The following is a 24713-nucleotide window of genomic DNA, read 5'->3' as shown; positions in this document are numbered from 1 at the left end:
TTACAATGTCTTCACAGGTCTGACTAAAAAAAATCACTCTGATCCAGAATGCTGCTGCTGGAGTTCTGACTAAAACCAGGAAGTTGGAGAACATCACCCAGATCTACAGTCCTTCCACTGGCTCCCTGTAGCTCAGAGAATAGACTTTAAAATCCTGTAGTTAGTTTATAAATTACTGAACGGATCAGCACCACAATACATTAAAGATCTGCTGTTGTCATAGCAACCTTCCAGACCTCTCAGGTCTTCTGGTTCTGGTTCTGCTCTGCATCCCCAGAACCAAACATGGAGAGGCAGAATTCAGCTTCTATGCACCACAAATCTGGAGCAAACATCCAGAAAACTGCAGAACAGTCGAAACACTGAGTTCCTTTAAATCTACACTAAAAAACCCACCTGGTTACGGTTGGATTTGAAACATTATTATATTAATTACATAATCGGACAAACCAAAATATAAAGTTAAGTGAAAATGTTGGTATTTTAAGGACGAAATTTGAAGTAATTAATAAAAGTAATAAAAATAACAAAATCAGGCAAAAGTAATTATTCCAAATCAGTTTCTTTCAATAAAAAAAAAACTCATGAAACTTTAACAGAAACTGCAGGTTTTTAGTGAATTTCTGGTTAAAACATGTTTGTTCTTCATCCAGTTGGTAGAGAATCCAGACATTTTACTCCAGCTAGAGCAGAGATACTTTATAATGAAATTACTCAAGTGAAAGTACAGCGTAGTAAAAATACCCCTAGAAGTAAATTTCTTCAAAAAAGTTACTCGAGTAAAAAGTAAAGTAAAAGTAACTGCTCCTGCCCAGCTCTGCTCACATAAAGTGTGCGGTTCGGCTGAAGGCGTGTCCGCCGCCGCAGAGTCTCCGCCCTCCGGATCCGGACCGGCTGCTCCTGGATCCGCCGCTCAGCCTCCGCTGACTCCAACTAACTGTTTGCTGCCTCCAGTCGCAGCTGCGTGCTCGCAGGAGTGGAGCGGTGGATTTTGCTGTAGCTGGACGGGCATGACTCTCTCCGGTGGACATCCACTCTGACCGGCATTTTGTGTTTTTGGCGAACAGGAGCATCCAGAACCACGTCGCGTCTTTGCTGAGGTTTCCTGAGGAGAAGCGGGTCGCCACAGACAAGACTGAGGTTCGGCTGCGCCTTGAGGTAAGAAACGGCTTCCCTGTTTCTGAGTTTAAAGTTTAATGCGTCTGGGAATTTAAAGGGGATTCTTTCTCATACTTTGTTGGAACAAGTTGCGTCTTTCCCCCCCACCTTCAATGACTTGCTGAAAAAAAGTGACGAAATGAATAGTTGGTTAATAAAAAAAAAATAGCTCTACATGAATGTTTCGGGTCCGTACAGACTCGGTTCAAATCGCGGTTCTTCTACTTATCCTTCCTATTTTCCCGTAAACTCGGTGCTTCTGCGTGGTGAGAACCCGGGCAGGAGGCGCTCGGTCCGGTCCGGTCCGGTCCGGAGCGCCGTGCGTCCGTCCGTCCGTCTCCAAGCTGGCACCCTTCCCACGGCGGATCAGCCCCAACCCGAAGAGGCTGTCTGTCTGCCGGGACGTGGGGGGGGGTCACCAGATGGATGTGTCTGACGGCGCTACCTTTGCTGCAGGGCAGAACTTCACTGTCAGTTTGCATTAATCAGAGGGAGGCATCATCCAAAAACCTCCGCAGCCTCTTCCCCTCTGTCTTGTCAGATCTCCGCTGAAGCGAGCACAATGCGTCCTGTGAGGAAAGAGAGAGAAAGTCAATACTTTTAAGGACAGAGTCACTTATTATAAACATCAGACATCATGTGACTTATCCAAGTGTCCGGGCTCAGAAAGCCGCTTTATTATAAGAAACTAACACAAAGTTCAAATTCAGAATACGATGCAAAACAAAACTACGAAAATGGTTTCAGTACTAATGGTTTAGTCAACAATTAGCTACACTGTGTCTAACAGAGAACTAAGGGTTGTATGAATCATTATATCATCTTATTAAGAGTTTATATTTAATTTGGAAAGCTTTTGAATTTAAACTTGTATCATGGTCCTTGGACCGAATTTGAACTCGCTCAAAGCATGTCTGTCCCAACACACTTTGATGCACAGCTAAGCTAATTTTGGGTTTAGTGCCTTAATGTCAACATGTCACAGGAGGAGGCTGGAATCAAACCTACAACCTTCCAATTACAAGACGGCTGTCCCACCACTGATCCACATTCACCACAAGTATCCACAGCAACAATGCTAACGCTAATAGCACAGTTCAAATCTGGTTTTCAGGGGATAGAAAAAGTTTTTATAACTTGTAAGAATGGATTTAAAAAACTTGAAGTGGGTTAGCAACAATGCTAACGCTAAAGCAAAAATATCTAGCAAGCTTTGGTTCTCAACCCTGAGGAAATTATTACCAATGAACAGAATCTAATCTGCGGTCGTTATGTTTAATAGTTGAAAGGCCTGAATGCCATCTTGTTAAAATAGATTTAATGTTTTGGTGTTGAGCTTTAACTTAGTTAACGACAATGCTAATGCTAACGTCAAATTTGCTGGGAACCTTTACATGCCAGCTTAGGACAAATTTAGAAACGTTCACCAGCGTTTCATCACATAATCATGTCCCAATTCCTATATGTGTTTCTTTTTAACGTGAAGCTGAGTTAATTACCTACAATTTAACCAGTTTTGCTCAAAATTGGTTGAATTTAATTTATTCAAATACCTGTCAGCTGTTTTATTTGATGTAATTTCTGACCAAAATGCTGATCAAAATGTGTCCAATTCCAATTATTACCCCCAATTTTATTGATTAACTTCTCCTTGTTTTTGTCAGGGTAAAACAGTGATATTTCTATATTCCACTCAAGCATTTAGTCTGGTTACAGTAACTGCTAGGAATCAGGATCTAATCACATTTTGCCCCAGGAGATTGTCTCCGAGGGACTCATTAACACACAGCAGTGTCCATGGGCGTGCGCCTGGAGTTGGGGCCCTGCAGCTCCCTGAGGTTTGCATGTCAGAAGAGAGGAGAATCACATCACAGCCAGTCCGTTTGGATACGCTGACAGACAGACAGACTGTCAGCGCTGCTGCACGAACGCATCATACTGAGAGAGGAGCTCTGCTTCCTTCTGTTCTCTGCTATCCTTTAGTCTAATATCATTATTCCTAACCAAGTAAAAAGAGGTTGGTGGAGACGGAAAGAAAACAGAGATCTGTTTGTTCACCATGTTGCGGGGGAACAATTGCTTTGTCAAGTAAAGGGGGGAAAAGATAAAGAAACAGTTGAATTGATGTGTTTGGAGCAGCTGCCAACACGGATGACTAGACTCTGCCTGCAGCTTTTCTCTCCTCCGTTTGTTAAAAGAATATATATGGAAAAAGAAAATAGTTTTTACACAATAAACATCAACAGCTGCATTAGTGAACCGGTGCAGAAATTTATAACGGCGACAAAGAGTGCTGTAATTAAACGGTTCAACATTTCAGTTGATTCCTGTGGGGGTTTTTTTCTCTCCACCCGCCCACACACAACACCTAAGGTGTTAATAGTATCCCTGTTAATATGCTGCTTTTGATTTACCGTTTACATTGCAATGAAACAGAAACACATCGTCAGGATGTGATGAGCTCAAAGCTGCCGTTTCATCCAGGTCCGTGTGAGCCAGCCTGGCAGCTGAAAAATCCGTGACACCACCTGACCTGGCACAGCATTAAAGGCCTGACGTTAATCAGCCAGTGGTCTCTCCTTTCGGCGTCATTTCCCCACTTTTTTCCTTCTTGATCTCAGCTGGCATGACTGCAGATGAGGTGGATCTCTCTCTGGCAGGACATTTGACGAGACTTAACCAGATCCTCTGTCAGCTTTCTTTCCTTGTTTCCCACTTTGTCTTCTGTTACTCCTGACTCAACTGCAAAAACACAAAATCTTACCAAGTGCTTTTTGGTCTACAGTGGAAAGAAAAAATGTCTCTGATTTACAGTAAAATACCGGCAGCTGTGGTTGACGAAATCTTACCGTATAAATACTGTCAAATTCTGAGAAATTTGGTAAAAATCATCTTCTGTAAAATATACAAAAGAGAGCTTTTTACTCTCTTTAGATGAATATAAAATATTTGGTAAAATATTTAATATTTTACCAAATATTTTATATGCAGTAAAATTCTTCTGGTATTTTACCAGCATAAATTAGAGACTAATTTACCATAAACAGTTTTCATTGTAGTTTTTAGTTCAATTATCTTAGTTCACTTGAAATAAGACAATATTCACTTACAAGCAAGTTATAGGAGCTTATTTTAAATCAATAATTCCTTAATATTGATGAAAAAATACTGGTTCTATTGGCTAATTATTTCACTTATAACAATGTAAAAATGTCTGGTTATAACAAGACATGTTATAAGTGAAATAATTTGCCAATGGAACCAGTATTTTTTTCATCAATACTAAGGAATTATCGACATAAAATGAGCTGTTATAAATTACTGAAAAATTACTTGTAAGTTATTTTTGTCTTATTTCAAGCGAACTAAGATATTTGCACTATCAATCATCAATCAAATTTTATTTGTATAGCACATTTCAGCAGCAAGGCATTTCAAGATGCTTTACATAATTAAAAAACAAAATAAAAACATCATGCGACATTGAATAAACGGTAAGAAAGAGATTTTGGAAAATGAAGAAAGAAAAAAAAGAAACTAATCCGAAAATACTTGGTAAGATTTTGTGTTTTGCTGTGTGACTAAACATGCTGGAGCTCTGCCTTGGTTGCTAGGTAACGGGCTGGGCTTCGCTGGGGTTGCTAGGTAACGTGCTGGGTTTCACTGGGGTTGCTAGATGAGGGGCTGGGCTTCCCTGGGGTTGCTAGTTAACAGGCTGGGTTTCGCTGGGGTTGCTAGGTGAGGGGCTGGGCTTCCCGGGGGTTGCTAGTTAACAGGCTGGGTTTCACTGGGGTTGCTAGATGAGGGGCTGGGCTTCCCTGGGGTTGCTAGTTAACAGGCTGGGTTTCGCTGGGGTTGCTAGGTGAGGGGCTGGGCTTCCCGGGGGTTGCTAGGTGAGGGGCTGGGCTTCCCTGGGGTTGCTAGGTGAGGGGCTGGGCTTCCCTGTGGTTGCTAGTTAACAGGCTGGGTTTCGCTGGGGTTGCTAGGTGAGGGGCTGGGCTTCCCTGGGGTTGCTAGGTGAGGGGCTGGGCTTCCCTGGGGTTGCTAGGTGAGGGGCTGGGCTTCCCTTGGGTTGCTAGGTTACGGGATGGGCTTCCCTGGGGTTGCTAGGTAATGGGCTGGGCTTCGCTGGGGTTGCTAGGTAACAGGCAATGCCTGCTGATTTTGTGACGTTTCACTCAGGAGGTTTTAGAAACGACTCATTTTCCAGACACCAAGAACAAGAACTAATAGCCAAAAACAATTCTGGTGTTTTTTAAGCTTGCTAAATAAGTTAGTTTGGTCTCATTTCCAGAAAACTAAGATATTTGCACTAGAACCATCCTCTCTCATCCGACTTGCAGAGTACGTCTATATTCACACGGAAGCCTGTGGAGCACCAGAAATATGTAGGGAAAACAAGACGGGGTCAGCGCTCTGTGTTCGCTTCCTCCCTGAATCATCCTCTCTGCTCTACAGCAGCAGTAATCCACAGAGAGCCACAACTAAATGGAGCATCTATTGGCTCAATGAGAAAATAGCCTTTTTTTTTTTTTTTCTCGATTGCAGGAGGACCCTTCATTTAATGTGTGTGGTGCACACGCCGTGGCCCGTAATGGCTTCAGCATCTTTGTTGTCGAGAGACGGGAGAAAATGAAATTTGCTTTTCAGCTGGCAGAAATAATTTACTCTCTGAAAGGTGTGTTTTTCATCAGCTGTACAGGAGCCAAGAGATGTGCAAGGTCTGATACTGCAGCCCGAGCGCTTCGACGCGGCAGCGCTTTTCTTTATTTATCAAAGCTTTGGCGTTGTCGGGCAACTGCCTAAAAAGTTGATTTAAGTTGTTTGTTTTTGTTCACCCTTTGGTCTGCACACCGCAGAGCTGCCCATGAAGGGTTTGTGTCTGAAACAGTCCAGAGGTTGTTTTTAAAGGGAAAAACTTTGCTGCCTTGATTTGAATGGTGTCTGTTTTTATGTTGCGCCTTCCATCAAGTTACCAGATCAGTTTGCCATCACTTAATCAAAAAGTAAACAAGATTTTCAGATCTGCCAGCAGACTTATAGATCTTGTAAGCATATAAACAATGGCGACAAAAACTCAAAATTAGAGTAAAAAGTGTAAAAATTATTGGAAGAAATTAAACAACAGCAATTTCAGCATATTTATTTGCACTGGAAGCAGTTCTCTATTTTAATGTTGCAGTACTGTTTGATGACAGCAGTTCAAAAGGTTTGAATATAAACAGAAGGCAGGGACACTAATGAGCTTTTCAGCTCCCCTCACCGTCCCCTGCAGGACCCTCTGGGCTGCCGTACTGGAGCTACAACAGTTAGTCAACATGCTAGAGTTTCCCTGAAAACACTGCAAAACCACAAAATCTTACCACCCGTAGTTTCTAGTGCAAATATCTTATTTGACTTGAAGTAAGAGGAAACTGACTTACAAGTAACTTTTCAGCAAAAATACAGGAACTTGTTTTAAGTCAATCATTTCTTAATATTGATGAAAAAATACTTATTCCATTTGCACATTAGTTCACTTATAATAAGAGTAAAATGTGGAACTAGTACTTGGTTGCTAGGTGACGTCCTGGGCTTGGCTGGGGTTGCTAGGTAACCGCAAAGTGCCCGTTGATAGCGGCATAAGTGAAATAATCTTCAATGGAACTAGTATTTTTTTCATCAATATTAAGAAGTTATTGACTTAAAACTTGTACTTTGCTGAAAAGTTACTTTTAAGTTAGTTTTGTCTTATTTCAAGTGAACCAAGATATTTGCACTGGAAACTTGACCAAAAATACTTTTGTGTTTTTGCAGTGAAGTCTTCTAGTTACTGGAAAGATATCATTTTTAGCTTCATTGACAGATTGAAAACTCAAAAACCTTGATATTTTACAGATCAGAGAATACACCACAACTAAAGTCCACTAAAACTGAAGGAAGCGCATAGATGTAAGAAGCTATTTACAAGGAAAATGTGTTTTTATGACATGTAGAGGCATGTCTGTGGTTGATTTGTATGGAGAGAGAGAGCAAGACTGAGTCATAATCACTAGTTAACGGCTCTCCTACTCACACAGTGTGACGTCGCCTCTTCTTGTACAAATTATTACTGATACCTCAAATTAAACACGTTGAACTTTTAAATCGGCATCAACAGGTAAAATCGCCCACCAAACTCTACCGCTCTGCCACAGTCGCTCTACTGTAAACCAGCCTGTGTGTTTGCCTCCATTACCCTCATTAGCTGACATGCCTGAAATAATAGTCTTCCATAAAACGTGTCAGTGCTTCACTCAGGCATTTATCAGCCGTGTGAGTATAGATCATTTTCATTGCTGCCGTTGGAGCCTTTGTGTGTTTGGCTGAAATGTGAGCACATCTCAAATGAGATCGACCACAGACGTTATCCTGGCACCATCTTATCTGTGAGCTTTTCATTTACTCGCCTTCGCTCGGAGCTCAGAGAGAGTTTCTCCCGGCTCCGTTTCTCCCTCACGTGTTTCGTCCTCCGTTCGCAGAAACCTCCTTAATGTCTTCCTTCCTGTTTTTAACTTCCTTCTAATTTGTTCTCAAACTTTAGGGAGATTTTAATGATAGACTTATTCAAAGAATCTTAGGAAGCATGTAGACAGAAGAAGGTCTGTCTACCTAGAGGTTTACTGGTTAAACGATTCAGATGTTTCTGACAGTGTGTCAGAGTCACAGGAGTTTTCTGCAGCTGTTTTCTGCAGCTGGCAGTTGTAACAAAATCTGAAAAAAATGCTGCTTTGGCAATTATCAAACATAAATAAAGTCACGTAAATAGAAAAAAATGAATGCAGGATATAAATATCTGGTTTCATCTGTACATGATTTGATTTAAATGTAATCCATAGACCTTTAAAAGCACAAAAACACATATTATTTCTGATTTTGAACCCTTGAGCAGTTGATATATGAAGCATTTTGGACAAATCTTACACACTGCAGGACTTCTGCTTTTATAATCTGTTTCAGAATACATCTACAATTCCACGTGAATCTTTATCCGCTGCTCGTCTCCATGAGGGTCTGGAAGCTGAGTGACCCAAACACGGGGCAGCTCCAAAGTTCACAGGGGGCAGGAAGCTGAGGGGCCTCGCTTCCTTTTTATCAGGAGGAAACAGGATGGCTGTTTGTGCTCAGCCCAAGAATTCCTTGTGCTTATCTCGCATTCACGCCTTTCCCCCTTAACGGCTGTGCTGAGCAGGTAATGAGGTAAAAGGTATGTATTCGACAAGCTGCGGCGGGAGATAGCGGACCCTCCAATAGGCTTAGGGTTCGGCTCCGGTGGGGGGAGGAACGCTCGGCTCCATCTCGGGATGCGACGAACGATCTCGAAGTTTCCCCACAGCCGTATTTTCCTTTACGTATTTTTTCCAGAACTAATAAACCAGTTTACACAGGTATCCATTAAAGGCTGAGGTCACTGCACAGAGCGAGCGCTCGGTAAATCTCAGGGTTTTTCCCCGTAAGGATTCTTCATCACCTCATGCTCTTTTCATCCCCAAGATGTATTCAAAGCTCTGCGAGGGGCTTAAAGCGGGCCAGCTGTCGGGATTCGTGACACGGGTCTGACGTGTGGGGGGCTGGGGGGGGGGATTACCTGCCCGGCTTCAGGAGCTCTGATCAGAGACGACCCAGAAATTATACTCCAGTAAGAGCAGCAAGCGTCTTTTTACTCAGGTAAAAAGTAGCTATCTACAAAAGTAACTAATGAAATTATGAATAATTTAATATTTAAAAATTACATCATCAGATGGACCAGAATATAAAGTTAACTGGAAATTTTGGTATTTTATCGACAAAAAGGACAAAAGTAGCAAAAATTAATAAAATATTTTTTTTCCAAATCAGTTCCTGCCAATAAAAAAAACAACTTATGAATCTTTAATAAAAACTGCAGGTGTGTCTGTTTCTGGTGAATTTTTGGATAAAACTTGTTTGTTTTTCATTCACTGGGTAGAAAATCCAGAAATTTACTCATAATAAAATTAGTCACGTAAAAGTAAAAAGTGCAGCAAGTTACTCAGTGCTAATTACTTTATTATTATTATTATTATTATTATTATTATTATTATTTATTTTGTGTTATCCTTTTTGTACTTTCTTGCCGTTTTTTTAAAGTGGTATATAAATAAATTTGACATTCACATTGACTCCAGTAAATGTAACTAGTTATTACCCGGCTGTGGCTCTGATGCACTGAATGACGCTGAAGTTTGGGCGCCGCAGAGAGTGAACCACTTTCCATCTGGTCCCTTTAATGATTTAAAGCAGTTTTCTCAAACTGTGGTCCGCGGGCCACCGGTGGTCCGCGAGTTACTGCATGCAAACAACCATTTGTTTGCCAAGATGTGAGCTCAAAGTGCAACGCTATAGTTGGCTTACCAGAGCAATAATAATGGATAAATGGCTTAAGACTGGCTTACTAAAAAGAAAACCTGAAGATACCAGTGGAAAGTTTGTCAGGCTGAGCTGCAGAATCGTCGTTTCTGAACACTATTATGATACAAAGCAGACTGCTACGTATCGTAGCCGTATCCGGCTGTGCTGGGTTCTGTAGGCGGTGAACAGAGCTGCGCCCCGCGCTGACTAACTGCATCTAAACACCAAAAATACAATTATTTAAGTTGGACTACCTATTGGCTGAAGGACAATGTTTTTGTTTTTTCCAAAGCAACTCAAGTCTATTTTCCTCTTATTATGCTTCTAAATTAAAAATAGCAGCAACAGTTATAGTAAGGAAAAACTCCAAATGCTCTGAATAGACGTGTTCATGGTTTTATTGTGGCTAGTCACATTTACATAACAGCGCCACCCTTCACATTAGGAGGAACAAGACAACACGTTAAGAGACTAATACTTAAATTTGTTGTGTTATTGTTGGGGCAGTTTCCAGTTGAGTGTTTGCTAAATGGGGTAAGTGGTCCTCGGCCTGAAAAAGTTCGAGATTTAAAGGTAGAAATTGATTTCTTTGCAAAATTTTGAATGTTTATGCTAAATGCTAAAGTTTGCATCCTTCTAATCCCAGAGGTGAAACGATGTGCAGGAACAAGCTTCTCATCTCATTGTTCTCATTTGTTTTCTGCACTGCTTAACACTCAGCCTTCAGTATTCAAGGCCCTATTAGGAGTTGCTTCTTGCTAGTGTTTGTTGCATACATTAACTGGTTTCCATTGTCACATGATTTATTTATTACCCGATATGGAGGCTTGTGCTCTGCTTATGAACTGACTGAGAAGGGAAAATCTGTTTGCAGAATCAATAATGTAGTTTCCTGGATTCATGAAGTAAACAGTCTCAGTAGTTTAGTTCTTGGTTATTAACACGTCTGTGAATAAGCTAAAACCATCTAGAGCAACTCTGGATGCACCTCATGCTGATTTTTTACTCTATTTTTTGGTGAAGGTGAAGAAGATAAATAGTAACTGTTATTTCGTTGGACTCTGGATCTTTAAAGTCCAATGAGATAAAAAAAGAAAAGGCTTGGAGTTGGGTTCTTAGCTTCTTTACTGTGAAATTCTGTATGCACAGACCCTTTGTTTGGACTGTTTTAGCTAAATAAACAGTGCAACATAAATAGAGTTTTAAGCTTTTCTGGGCATGAAAGTCTCCCTTTCTGCATGTTTTCTTTAGTCTCTTTTCATTGTTGCCCTGCCAAAAAAGAAACGGTAGAAACTGCGACGCTGCATCGATGCTGAACTTGACGGGTTTCCTGCACATCCTTCACAAGGCGAGTCTTTGCTGGCACTAATGTGATCTCAAGCTTCTGTTTCCTGTCCAACGTGCTTCAAATTCACCCTGCCGCTGAACTCAAGCAGCTAGCCGCTAATTCACCATGAAATGATCTCCAACAGTTTATGATTTAAATAGTTTTAATCAGATATTATAAACAGTTTTTCACTGATGGGCCGTTTGCAGCAGTGTGTTGGCTAACTTCCTGTCCACCCAGATGCTGCTGCTGGAGACGCAGCTCGATCTTTGGAAGCAAAATTCAGAGGTGTTGTTTAGCAACCCTGATCAAAGATTCATCAAAGATTTTATGATGATCCTCGTCATAAAATGACACCGGAGGATTCATGCAATTCAACGTTTCTTTAAGTCCTTATAAACGCGTATCATTTAATATCAGGGTCAAAATCTGCTGATGATGCTTTCAAAGACAAGAGCGTACTGTCTGTTGTTGGAAAAATATGTCAACAGCAAATATATGAGCAAAAAAGTCCGTCCATCCATCCATCCATCCATCCATCCATCCATCCATCCATCCATCCATCCATCCATCCATCCATCCATCCATCCATCCATCCATCCATCCATCCATCCATCCATCCATCCATCCATCCATCCATCCATCCATTTTCTTTACACCCTTGTCCCTCAGTGGGGTCGGGAGGGTTGCTGGTGCCTCTCCAGCTAACGTTCCAGGCGAGAGGCGGGGTCACCCTGGACAGGTCGCCAGTCTGTCACAGGTCAACACAGAGACACACAGGACACACAACCATGCACACACACACTCACACCTAGGGACAATTTGGAGAGGACAATTAACCTGACAGTCATGTTTTTGGACTGTGGGAGGAAACCAGAGTACCTGGAGAAAACCCACTCATGCACAGGGAGAACATGCAAACTCCATGCAGAAAGACCGGGGCCGGGAATCGAACCCAGAACCTTCTTGCTGCAAGGCAACAGCTCTACCAAGTATCATAATCAATTTATTTCAATGCAGAGATCTTTTATTAATCCAAAGGGAAACTCGGCTCTCTGCACTCAGCTCCTTGTTCGTCTCTGATGAAATTTAATGATCTTATTTTTGTAAACTTCTTGCTTTGAGCAAATGAACATAGCCGTTTTTGTTTTCTGTTTTGTTGCTTTATAGTCTGTGAATCCTACATTTGGGTAAAAAAAACAAAATATGGAGAGATCGACTTTATAGTGTGTTGTAAATGTAAACACAATCTATTTCCCCCCCAAAAACCTGGATCAAAATAATAATTATATATATTTTAATTCAATAAGATGGGGATCCTCTGAGGAGGGAAAAGGTCTGTGAGGTTTATGGATGAATAATGAACATGTTTTGTGTTTTTGTCACATTGTGTGGATGTGGCTGTTGGCGAGGGATGGCACCGGTGCTGCTTGGCTTTGAGCCGTTTTTACTCTCGCTGTGACTCACCGGGCCCAGAGCGTCTCTCCTCTCCTGACTCGAGCGTTTTTCAGATTAATCGGGACTCTCTCCAAGCTCCTGGCTTTTTACTGTTGCATCAGCCGTAACTGGGTCCAACATTTTTCTCTTTGTCCCTCCCTGCCTGGACTCTCCTCCACATTCCTATCTGACACAACACTAATCGTGAATATGGAAGTGCTGCTGTAACTATTTGCATTAACTTGAGTAACTTTTTTGAAAATATTTTCTTTTATGTGTATTTTTGCTACCCTGCTCTTTTAATTTTACTTGAGTAATTTTATTATGAAGTATCTCTACTGTTACTTGAGTAAAATTTCTGGATTTTCTGCCCACTGAATGAAAAACAAACAAAATTCACCAGAAACGGACACAAACCTGCAGTTTTTGTTAAAGTTTAATAAGTCTTATATTGAAACAAACTGATTTGGAAAAATGATCTTTTGCCTGATTTTGTTATTTTTCGTCATTTCTATAAATTATTGCAATTTCTGTCTTTAAAATATCAACATTTTCCACTTATCTTTATAATTAGGTTCTTCTTCTTATGTAATCTTTAAATATTAAATGATTGATATTGTGAGAAGACTTTTCACCAAATACTTTTTGACTCTTACTTGAGTCACTTCTTGGATACTTTTACTTTACTTGAGTAGAAATATGTCGAAGTATCGCTGCTCTTACCCTGACAGTTTTTCTGAACTCTATCTGGTCGTCAGATGAATTCATCAAGTGGTAAATTTCACTTCATGTCTCAGTCTTTGCTGCGGTTTGGGATCTGAACTCTTTAAATATCCTGTTGATTCCCATCCACTGAGCATCGCGTACCCAGGATGATTGTTGCTCCTGACACCAACTGATTGGGTCATTTGGACTGAACATTTTGTTGCGCCGGGCTTATTAATGTTGACGCCGGTAACGAGGTCGTTATCTCCGTGTAGAAATGAAATGCAGGTCGATGCCTGACGTTTACCCGTCATTTTGTTTCTTCTGCAAACATTTAGTTGTGACGTGAATCAGCTGCAGACACAGTGAGGACAGAGGCTGTGAATAAATGATGCAGCTTTATTAGCTTTCTCCACTCGTCCTTCTGAGGGATTTATTTCCAGGATGACTCGCGGTGCATCCTGCCTGGTTAATAACACTTTAATGTCTCAGGCAGTGATACCGATCCCCCCCCCCCCTCTGCCTCTCCTTACAGCCTGGGGCTGAAGCACAACTGGAACCGGCGAGCTTTTCTATTTAAAACTCCCAATCTGTGCTGCATGTTTTTAAGACATGATCGTTTTTACTTGAAAGTGAATATTTCAAACCTCAGCAGATGTAATTGGGCTAATTTTATTCTAACTCATAATGTGCGTTTGTGTTTGCGTGTGTTGCCAGTGCGGCTTGGAGTTGGTAAGCGGCTATAAAAAGGCTCTGAATTTTCCTTCCTCTAGGCCTGCTGCGTGTCTCTGCTGCCTTTGTAGCCCACACACCTCGTCCGCGGCGCGGCTCCCTGCAGCTCCGCCGGGATCGCAGCGAAGCCGCGGCCCCTCCCACAAAGTGAGACTCGCCACAGGTCTGATACGCACATGGGCTGCTTTGTTGGAGCAACAGAACCAGAGGCACAGATCAGAGTTTGTCCCTCCTCAGGTTGCAGCCTTGATCTGGAGCATCTGGGGGGGAGAAGGAGACTAATGATCCCACTTAGACTTTGAGGTTGATGTTTTTACCTAACACTTTGAAAACAAGCCCTCAGAGCAGGTGTGCTCAGAGAATAGACGTTAAATAGTGTTAGATTATAAATTGCTCAATGACTTATCACCACAACACTTTAAAATCAAATCAGTGTTGTTTGTGTAACACATTTCAGCAGCAAGGTCTCTCAAAGGGCTTTGCGTCATAAAATACAGAGTCATAAAACGGTCAGTAGTTGAAACATTTTGCCGTCGCTGAACGTCTGAATGTTGACTTTTCTGGGTTTTTAGTCTGGATTTGAAGGATCTCAGTGTTTCGGCTGTTTTGCAGTTTTCTGGCAGTTTGTTCCAGATCCGTGGTGCATAGAAGCTGAATGCTGCTTCTCCATGTTTGGTTCTGGTTTTGGATGCAGAGCAGAACCAGAAGACCTGAGAGGTTCTGGAAGGTTGATACGACAATCAGTTTAGAGAATATTTAGATTTTTTTTTTTCCAACGTTCCTGTGGAGCCGTAATAGTCTGCAGAATCAGACGTAGTCTCTTTGTGTCGTCTTGTTTTTTAATTTCTTTTAACTTGATTAAGTTAGTAGGAACCAAGGAACTTAGTTCTTGAGAACTAAGAACCTTAAGGCTGATGTTGTTTGTAATAATTCAGTCTTTTATGTGCAGTAAATTTGATCAGAGGAAAAAAAACAACTTGGATGACAGTAGAAGATCTCTTCTTTAGTTCTCAGAAATTAAAATATAAAATGATGAATTCACTAAAAACAAAATCTTACCAAGTATTTTTGGTCTAGTTTTAAGTGCAGATGTCTCAGTTCACTTGAAATAAGACAAACTAACTTAAAAAATAACTCAGGCTGGATATATGAGCTGGTTTGAAGTCAATTCCTTAAAGTTGATGGAAAAGTACGAAGTCTGTTGGCAGATTATTTCACATATAACAGGACATTTTTCCTATGTTTTAAGTGAAAAGTGAAATACATTTTTTTTTTTCTTAATTTTAAGACACTGATAAATTTATGTCTTTATTCTGCTAACATTGTGGCCTATTTTCTCATAATTTAACAAATGTTCTTGTGGTCTGACCCTGATATCTCACCATGCAACTCAGAATGGAAGATTGAAACAAAAGCCACTTTTTAAAAAGTCATTTGTAAGAAATAGAGAAAAAAATCCATTGAAATCAGAAATCAGCTCTGGTTTGATCCACACTCAGTCCTGTAAAAATGTTCAACTTGCTTCTAAACCTGCACCAACATCTCTTCACTGCAAAAACACAAAATCTCACCAAGTATTTATGGTTTAGTTTCTACTGTAAGTATCTTCTACTGTAAACAAACTTATTTTAGATCAGCTTAATATTGATTAAAAAAATACTATCTCCACTCAGAGATTTATTTCACTTTCATTTATTGACTTAAAATAAGCTCATATTTGTTGCTGAAGTTACTTTGGTTTTGTTTTATTTCAAGTCAACTAGGATATTTGCACTAGAGATTTTAGGTTGTGTGTTTTTGCAGTGTCCTTCAGTTAAAACCCTGAAGGATCAGAACTGAGGACTTTTAGTGGATATGAACTGGTAGCAGCGTGTGTGTGTGTGTGTGTGTGTGTGTGTGTGTGTGTGTGTGTGTGTGTGTGTGTGTGTGTGTGTGGTGTGTGTGTGTGTGGTGTGTGTGCGTGCGTGTCTCTGCTGTTTTCCGTCTTTTCCAGCGCTTCGCCTCAGATTACATGATGAGGAACTTGCAGGGTCGTGGTGGAGTCAGATGAGACGCCCCATGTGACCCAGCGTCCTCCAGGGATGCTGGGAGATTTTTGTTCAGATCGCTGGGAGCATCCTGGGACAAACTCAGGACATGCTTTTAAAAGTTCAAGAATTATTTTATCTGAATAGTCTGATTAAATAAGAGCCTTTTAACAAAAGATGCTCTGTTTTTTTTTTTTTCTTTTTCCTCTTCGCTTCTCACGGGAAAACGATTCGACAGAAAGACAGAGTGGCACGCTGCTTCATGCCTTTTTGATGGTGGCTTATGAAATTTTTAACCTTCCGCTCGTTCTGAAAGCGCGGCACTCCAGACGGCGTTCGCGGGTCAGCGCACTAAAACACGGCCTCTGTCCTTTGGGCAAACAGTCGGTCAGCGCCAGCCCAAGTGTTGCAGCCACAAGCAAACCATGCCATTAGCGTGCAAGGAGGCACCGCGCTCGCATCTTAGCTCCCTCTTTCAAACCTCCTCAAAGCACTGCGGTTCTCCACCAAGAGATGCAGTTCATTTTCTTTCCTAATAGCTTTTGGAGGAAATGCATTCGAACTGTGAAGCCGGTTCCCTTTTTTCACTTAATCCACAATTCTCTGGGCGCTCTTTCCTTTGAAGCGCGCAGTAAATAGAATCCACTGCACTGGAAACACATCCAGCCTTTAATAAACCATTTGATGTTTATTAAAGGAGTTTGGTTTTATCACGAAACGCTTTAAAGCCCAGACATTTGCTCCGGCGCGCGTTTATCAGAGGCTGCGCAGCACCGACAGGTGTCCCCACTCGCTGAATCTAATTTGGCTGCTGTGGTGATTGATTTAAGATGATAATAAAACTAAAAGGAAGGTAAAAAAAAACAACCCCAGCAGAACATCAGGTGATCCTGGCCGCCTTCCTGCTGATTTCTCACCTGCACCAGGTGTCGAGTCGTCCAGCTTCACGCCGGCGGCCACCTGTCTCCGCTTCTCGGAAGTGTTTCCCGAAGCAAACGCTCGCTTTGGGAATGCTTCCAAACGCGTGCGCCTGTGAGAAATGGGCTCAGATTATGTTTCCCAATAACACTTGGCAGGACGCAGATCCCAGATGAAATGCTCGGATGCCGAAGCCAAAGTAATTTTGTTGCTGTTTTTCTTTTTGAACTGAGTTGATGTGCTTTTGGCTTCACAACTATGAAGAGACGCATTAAAAAATCATCCAGCTCGTTCATCCAAGCTGCTGTTTGAGCGAGACAAATGGCAGAACAGACATTTACTCAGATGGATCTGTTTGATTCCTAAACCTGGAGCTGATTTCTTCCACAGAGAGAAACCATAACACCAGGAAAACAATCCAAGCTGGAAACGCAGCGTTACTCCAGTTTGAAAAATGGACACCTCACTATTTATTTAATAAAGAGCACATGTCTGCAGTTCCTGAAGCTGTATCTGGAGGAGCGTCGACGTCTCAAACATCCGTGCAGTCGGTTCTGCGAGCTTGTTAAAACACCCACTTCAAGTATTCAGCCCGCTCTCCAGCTCTCTGCACTTATTCTGTTGCTTTTGGCTCAAACTGCAGGTCTGTTGTTCTTCCAAGAAGCTGGAGACGTTACTGACAGCAGGAGATTTTAAAAGAAACCAAAGAGAGAGCGACATATCTCCCAGTGCAGTTCTTCGGCCTGTGGTACCGAATACAAACCGGTTTTTATTTAAACGTTCATCATCTAGGAGGAAAAATAATCTAACATTTTATGTCGTAATCATTTTAACCCTTCTGTGGATGAATTATGATCCTTTGTCATAATTTTTTTCCAGAGTGTTTTTGATATTTTTTAAGACATGAAACTGGTGGAATTTTTTTTTTTGTAAAATAAAAAACTTCTAGGATTTTTTTCTAGGTGATCGGTTGTAATTTTCTCTAAGCACGAGTTATTTATAAAGTACATCAGTAGTATTAGAGGTCACATGATGTCATAATGTTTTTTACCTGCTACAGCAGGAGGAGGGACTGGATGTTCCCAAGTCGCTTCTTTTCGTCAGTCTGCCATATTGGATTTAACAAAACTTTTCTTGCACTTGCAGTAGATGGCCAGTAGTTGGCAGTGTATTGTGGTCCGTGTGCATTTATAACATAAAATCCACAAGAAACCCAAGAAAATGGCTTTTAATGAGCTGCACTGCAGTGACTGCTATGCATGAAGTGGTTAAAACTTATTGACAACCTTAAAGTATTATTTTTATATCAACTGAAACATCTAAATATGTGTAGAGTTGTGGAAAAGCTGCATTTCTTCTGGGAAAATATAAATAGTTTTTGATGTCTGAGACCAAGAATGTTTTTGTTTTTGTTTAGTTTTTTTTTTCCACTTGCGATTGTCGACTTGGAAAAGCAATTTATTTTCAAATGCCAAAAGTCGTGTTGGTTTTTGTTGCCTCTGCATGTGAATACAGTTCTGCGGGATCAATTTAATTTTTGCTTTTGTCTTTATGGTAATCCGTCTGTTTTCCCTTCCTCTGACATCAGTAAAACACCCGCTGCATTAGAGTAATGCTCTCCTACATAATAGCTTCTCAGTAGATGCATAAAACGGTCTGGATGGAAGCCTTTTGGGGCTGAAGCTTTACAAGCAGCCCTAAACAATACGCCAGGTCAGACTTAAACCTTCATCATGAAAATCCCAGCTTTGTTTTACAGGCGTGCAGCGCTACACGGGCTGTTTATTTTTGACTTTATGTTTGTGGTGAGGCTGATTGAATTGTTTACCCCCCAGTAAAGCTGCAGCTCAACCTTTTGGAGCGTTGCTCACAGTTTCATCACCGGCCCAATAATTACTAAAGTTGGCATCAGCAGGATCTGCTCAGGCAAGAACTGTCATCATTTCTGCTGAGACGACTTCAAGTAAATCAGCAGAGACGATCCTGTGTTTATTCTAGTCTATTACACGCCTTTTTCCTCTTGTTTTAAATCCTAAAGGCACCTTTTTAGACCGTTTTCTCATCGTCGTATGCCGAATCATCTCTGACCCCCAAACTGCCTCGGATCCGTCATGTTTTGTGGCCTGAATCTATCGACTTGTGTTTCTGTAGGGACTTCATTTTGGAGCCGCTCCAAGCAGCTCGGTTTTCATCCTCTCCCCATCGTTTCTCTGGCCCCCGTAAATCAATGTGATGTAATTGTATAAACTCCCTTTTCCCACAGCTCTGAGCTGGAGGCACAACGTTCTCAGGGAGAAAGTGATTCAGCGTGACCCGCTAGCCTCAGCCTGTTGATTCCCACAGTGTTGCTGTCCCCGTCTCGTGAAACACAGACTTTCCTCTTTAAATATCTGTTTAAGAAGAAGTGCGTTTGCTCCAGCGGCTCTCAGCATTTGTTCAGTTTGTCAGGGAGGTCCTCAGGGCCGAGCCCCCTGCACGCACCTCACGACATCAGGAGATGCTGTAACGCGGATCTGCTTGAACTTTTCACATGTGGTACGCGAGGCGGTTAGGATCACTGACGAAATAATTATTCTGACTTTAATTTTTTTTTTATATATATATATATTAAAAGTCAGAATTCTGAGTAAAAAAATTAAAATTCTAAAAAAAAAATTTAGAATTCTGAGATTAAAGTCAGAATTCTGAGAAAAGTGAAAATTCTAACAAAAATGTCAGAATTTTATAAAAAGTCAGAATTCTGAGATTAAAGTTAGAATTCTAAAAAAAAAAAAAAAAAGTCAGGATTCTGAAGAAAATCTCAGAATTCTGAGAAAAAGTCCTTGTTTTCCTCAGAAAAAAAAAAGTGGCCATAATCCACTTTTGTACATTTTTTTTTCACACCAACACCAAATCGTATTTATTTTAACAAGATTTTTTGAGGTTCCCCTCCTGGCCTGTGGTGGCGCTGCACTGAAGAAAACGACACAAAAGCCTCTGAGCGCGACTTCCTCGTTCATGAAGTTTAGTCAGAAATGGAGAATGGTCAGGTTTTATAGGATTTCTACTTTATCTTTGACAAAAGACAGTGAGCCGTTTCTCCCGCTAGCGCTAAACTCATGCATTCCTTTTGATTGCATTTACCCAGAATGCAATGTGGTGTAATTCGCTTCTGCTTTTGGAGCGGTATTTGGTTGGCTTTCACATATGCATTCGAACTGCATCAGAGTTTGATTAGGGATTCACACCTCCCCAAACGAACCGGGCTTTGGAGGAAAACAAACTAGGGTTTGATTGGTGTGAATTTATTCTTAGCGGCCTAGTCAAAGTCCAGGTCTAAATCCACCTGAGAATATGTGCCAAAGGTTAAAATGGCGGTCAAGATGTCCTCTGTCTAATCTGATAAAGCTTGAGTTGTTTTGAGAAGATTGATGAACATTTTCAACCTTTAGATGGTCGGAGCTGATGGATGAATCCTGCAGGATTTGCAGATATAAAAGATTTAAGACGGATGAAAACAAATCGATTTCACCCTTTTTTCAGATTATTATGTGTAAAAATGTTAGAACGCTGTTTGTCCTTGATATTTTTGAGATTTGTTTTGCCTTGCTGGTGATTTTCCTGTGAAAATAGTCGTTCAAATCATTGAGCAGCTGTGTTAACACGCTCCATTTTTATACGTTTCTTTAAACTATGTGACTAAAGAAATATTCTGCAGCTGTAAATGAGAACTTTTTAAAAATTAATAATTATTTTTACCCAGTTTCATAAACCATACTTGTGCCCTTCAACAAATAAAAACACTCCCACCCCTCAGTTCACCGCCAGACGGTCTCCTTTTTTATTTATTTATTTATTTAAACGGCTGACAGCTGAGTGACGGGTGGCTGGGAGGAAGATGCAGGTGTGGATCCTCACAGCTCTCTTCTCTCGCTGCCAACCAGCTTCTCCTCAGAAAGATGCCCTTTTTTTTTTTACTTGTTTCTATGACAACGTGATCTGACAACTCATCCCCACTTTAGCCACGGGTTGTTGGTAAACCGATATTACCCGTTTGCTTACTAGGAGAGTGTAGCAATTTCCTAAACCTTTAATTCACATAATCGCCTTTTACCTCCAGATGTTTACAGCTTGATCTTGTTCCCATGGCAACCGTTAAGATGGTAATGCTGGGAATATGATCACCTTTAAATTAAACAATTAGGAAAGCAGGAAAGCACCACAGAGGGTGACAGTTTGATTTACAGTAGATTGGGAGAATATTTCTACACTGTAAAACATTTACAGGTGGTTTAAGTTGACAATGAAAGTCCACCTGCTGCCTTGAAAATGCAATTTAAATCAACAAGAAAATAGTTTTGGTTTCAACTCAGAAATTAAAGTTCATGAAGTTGATTTAACAACAAGAGACAAGTTGTCTAAGTATTGTTTTTACCTTCATTAATCTGGAATTGTGAGTTTTAACTTAATGTTGCAATTTAAACCAAATAATTATTTCACAACATGCAAGAAAAGAACTGTCAAGTCGTTTCTCTACTATTTTACTCACAATATCAAGTTGACAATAGTTCCCACTCCTGTCTTTCTCTTCTTTCAGTTTTTTAAGTGCAAACCTAAAAACTCAGTTTATTCAATTCTTGGAGGTTTGAATAAATGAATAAAAAGTTAACACAACTTACTGCTGCTGCAAGTTTATCTTTCACAAACTCACATTTAGGTTCAAAATCTAAAACTGGATAAATTTATTTGACTTAAAGAGTAAAAGATAGTAGACACAACTAAATGTGGCTCTAATGTTTTACAGTGTATTTCAACTGACTTTGTTGCCTTCTCATATTATATCTTATCATTAGGTTGGATTTAAATCACTGCATTTTCACTCATTCTCTTCTTGGAGTTTAAAATCATCTTTTTGAGATGTATTTTTTTTAGTGTGTATTTTACATTTCAAACTTGCAAAAACACAAAAACCTATCAAATATTTTGGTCCAGTTTCTAGAGCAAATATCTCTACTAGAACAAAACTAACTTACAAGTAACTTTTCAGTACCAAATGGGAGCTTTTTTTTAATCAATATTGATTAAAAAGTACACGTTTCACTGCCAGATTAGCCAATGGAACTTTTTAATCAAAATTAATGGATGTTTAACTTAAAACAAGCTCCTGTATTTTGCTGAAAAGTTGCTTGTCAGTCAGTTTTGTCTTATTTCAGCTGTGCTCAGACATTTGCACTAGAAAGTTCACAAATACTTGGTAAGATTTAGTGTTTTTGCAGTGATTAATCATTATTAATCTCATAAAACTTTTTAATCAGCACAACAAAACGATACATTTATCAATTTGTAAATATTCTGTTGAGGTTTTCAAACTGCTACAGTGGACTAGTGTGGATCCCAACAACCCAAAAACTGCTGATAGTCCCTTTAAAAAGCACCGAACGCATCTCAAACCAGGGTGTCCAAACCTTTTGCAACATGTTTGTGTGTTTGTTGGTCATCCCTCACTGAGTCCATGATATTTTTAGAGGTCATCTTGTTGTTAGATTTGCATAATCGTGTTAATCTGTGAAAGTATTTCCTCCTCTGCAAACGGACTGTCTGTGGGTTTCTGTGGTTTCTGAGCCGACTGTGCGCACCAACAGCAACAATAAAAACTCAAACACAAATGGCGGCGCTGTAAATCGGCTGCAATTGGTGACCAAACCAGAAGGTTTTGTCAGCCACTTTCCTTACATCCTCCGGATGATGTCACATTTTTGCATCCACACACAAACGCGGCCCATCCATTTCAATTTAAAACCGCAACGCCCCCACGTCCACGCACTTCAGATTCCCATTTAACCCCTGATGTTTTATGCATTGTGTTTTTCAGGCGGCACAGCTGAGGAAGTGAACTTTCTCACAGCCGGCACCGACTGTTTACATGCAGCTAATACGTTCTAAGCTCTGCAGATTAAATCTCATTTCTCTGAGAGCTTTTTGTGTCGAGCCAAGCCTGATTTCTCCTGACGTCTCCTTGCTTGCGGCTCCCTTGGCTGTTTGAACAAATGTTTCTTAAAGTGCTCCTGCATTTTCACAAGATTAAAACCCCCGCCTTCCCCTCGCTCCTCCATTTTTTTCTTTTCTACATTTCAGTGTCTTCCTGGCTCGCTCTGGGGACTAACTAGAGGCAGGATATCTCGTCAAAGAAAATCTTTCAACTCTTTCTCCAGCGCAGAGCTTGGTGGTAGAGGAAAGGAGTGCATCCTGAGGTTTTGGACTGAGCAGAGTTCATGCTTTCACACTTTAGAGTTCGTCTTTGTCCAGAATTTGTTTTTCTTCCTCTCCACATCCTTTCACACGCTGCCCAAGTGATGAATCCAGTTTATTCCCTCGTGCCGCTGAAGCATGCTATTGAATTTTTGGCCGTTATTGTACATATATTTCACAGGGTAAGGGACAAAAAAAAAGCATTCATTTAGTTCTCCTTTTCTGTTAAGTTTAACCTGCAGCCTGTGAACTTTTTCACATTTTACTACATTTTATGATGAACCAACACAAAGTAGTGTGCTTGCTTTTGTATTCAGCCAACTTCAATCCAGTTCAGTCAATTGTCTTCATGAAAGTATAACCATTGTGAGCTTAGATATTATATTTTCAGTCAAATCAAATAATCCGTTTATTTAAAGTATTCAAAAGTAAAATAAACATTTATTTTCACTTGATATTGTGAGTAAAATAATATAGAAATGTGGTTGTTTAACCAGGTGAGGGCAGTGTCTTTTTTCTTGCATATTGTGAAATAATTATTTGGTTTAAATTGCAGCTTTAAGTTAAAACTCACAATTCAAGATGAATGAAGTTAAAAAACAATGTTTATACAACTTGTTTCTTGTTGTTAAATCAACTCCATGAACTTTAATTTCTGAGTTTAAACCACAACTATTTTCTCGTGACTTAAATTGCATTTTCAGGGCAGCAGGTGGACTTTCATTTTCAACTTAAACCACCTATAAATGTTTTACAGTGGAAAAAATGATATTTACATACTTAGTCTGTAATTTGACTGTTTGCAAGCTGCTGCATCATCTGACGGGGATTGCAGATTCTGGGGGATTTGGGGTTTTTATGAAATGTGCAGCTTTAGGAGGAGGTCCCAGTGTGGCGTCTTTGTGCCGAGGAAATGATCCAGATGCAGAGCTGCTGGCTCTTGTAACCCAGTGGGACTCCTGCTCTGCTGCTCCTGTGCTGCCGCAGGATAAATCCACACAGTCAAACACCTTGCTGCACTCAGCGAGGCGCTCTTCTGTGCAGTTTGATTTTCTGTGAAGCATCTGCGGTGTTTGTGTACCGGCTTTCCTCCTAGCATTGATTGAAGATTTTCAGTAGAGCTTAATTACTGCTCAGCAACATAAAGTTTCCACATGTTGTTGCCTTGGCATGTTCTTGGAAACCATCAAGACGTAAACACGCAAATAGTTCTTAGAGATCAAGATTATGGAAATCTGTTTTAAAAACTTTGGAGACCAAAATGTATATTTTGACCAGAAATGTTAACATTTCCTCGTCTTTGTTCCCCTTCCAGTCTAGGGGTTGAAGAATGTTGCATGTAAAACTTCCTCTAAACAAATGCTAAGCACTGCTACATCACTGAGCTGAGTGAGAGACCAAGTATATATCGGCGTTAACACTGATGTCGGCTGATGTAAGTCAACTTTTAACACATTGGTTGCTGTTTGGTTTGGGAGAGGAGAGAGAGAGCATCTGAGGCTGCGTTCACACTACAGTCTGAAGTGACCCAATTCCGATATTTTCACCTTAATCCAACCTGTGTCGGATCTTTTCATGACAGTCGGAACAACACAGATCGGACTTTTTTCAAATACGAACAAACCACTTGGACATCCGATACGTGTCTGATCTTTATGTGACCCGAACGTCCAGGTCGCGTTCATCCGTCCAGAACGTCATCGGTATTCTGCGTCCTGATGGGCGCAAGCGGGAAGAAAAACAACAATGGCGGACGATAACAAGGATAAAGTTGTTGATGTGTTGGCTCTAGT

General features: G+C 40.6%; 1 protein-coding gene across 2 annotated transcripts in view; it reads left to right on the top strand.

Annotated features, from left to right (window-relative positions):
• The first annotated feature begins 941 nt into the window (after positions 1-941).
• tspan18b (tetraspanin 18b) overlaps positions 942-24713 on the top strand; it is a 62686-nt gene continuing 38914 nt past the window's right edge. Inside the window, exon 1 of one of the 2 annotated variants that reach the window (XM_008411942.3) lies at positions 942-1158. The gene's annotated coding sequence lies outside the window, so the exon portion shown is untranslated. Of the gene's footprint in view, positions 1159-13873; positions 13895-24713 lie in introns of those variants that run through there. The other variant, XM_081608281.1, reaches the window with a different exon arrangement.

The sequence above is a fragment of the Poecilia reticulata genome, chromosome 6, assembly GCF_904066995.2.
Source record: "Poecilia reticulata chromosome 6, P_reticulata-male-v2, whole genome shotgun sequence".
NCBI classification, from domain to species: Eukaryota; Metazoa; Chordata; class Actinopteri; order Cyprinodontiformes; family Poeciliidae; genus Poecilia; species Poecilia reticulata.
Note: the sequence above shows the minus strand (reverse complement) of the source record. Positions and strands in the feature narration are given on the sequence as shown.